Source organism: Calidris pugnax, unplaced genomic scaffold (assembly GCF_001431845.1).
Source record: "Calidris pugnax isolate Ruff unplaced genomic scaffold, ASM143184v1 scaffold25, whole genome shotgun sequence".
NCBI classification, from domain to species: domain Eukaryota; kingdom Metazoa; phylum Chordata; class Aves; order Charadriiformes; family Scolopacidae; genus Calidris; species Calidris pugnax.
In genome coordinates this window covers 4,037,761-4,038,160 of record NW_015090805.1, presented here as the reverse complement: position 1 = coordinate 4,038,160, position 400 = coordinate 4,037,761, and the positions used below count along the sequence as shown (strand labels likewise).

General features: G+C 52.5%; 1 protein-coding gene across 1 annotated transcript in view; it reads left to right on the top strand.

Moving 5' to 3' along the window:
- FAM3B (family with sequence similarity 3 member B) overlaps positions 1–400 on the top strand; it is an 11,023-nt gene that overhangs the window by 306 nt on the left and 10,317 nt on the right. The gene's annotated exons all lie outside the window — the stretch shown is intronic.

Sequence of the window (400 nt, the reverse complement as noted above, 5' to 3'; positions counted from 1 at the left end):
CAGGTGCCCGGCCGTGCGGCAGGGCCCCTGGCCAACATCCGAAAACGGATGGAAACCCGTCCTTTTTAGGTTAGAATAATTTAAGCCCAAGTCTAAAATCTGTTTTTTCCTTCTTCTTTCTTTTTTTTTCTTTTTCCTTTTTCCTGTTAAGGTCCTGCTGCGTAGGGGTGGGTGTGTATTGGGGAGGTGCGGCAGCGCAGGGAGCTGAAGTCAGCACAAAATAGAATGAAAAAACACTGCCCTTAGGTTTAGTGCTTCTCAGGTGCGGCCAAGGGGCAAGCGAGCACCTGAGGGAGAAGGGGAGTTGGGAGCTGGGGAGAGGCAGGACTGCTAATTGCCACCTGAAGTGGTAGGTTTCTGCTTCGGTGTCCTACGGCCTCCATACTGGCCGGTCTTTGGG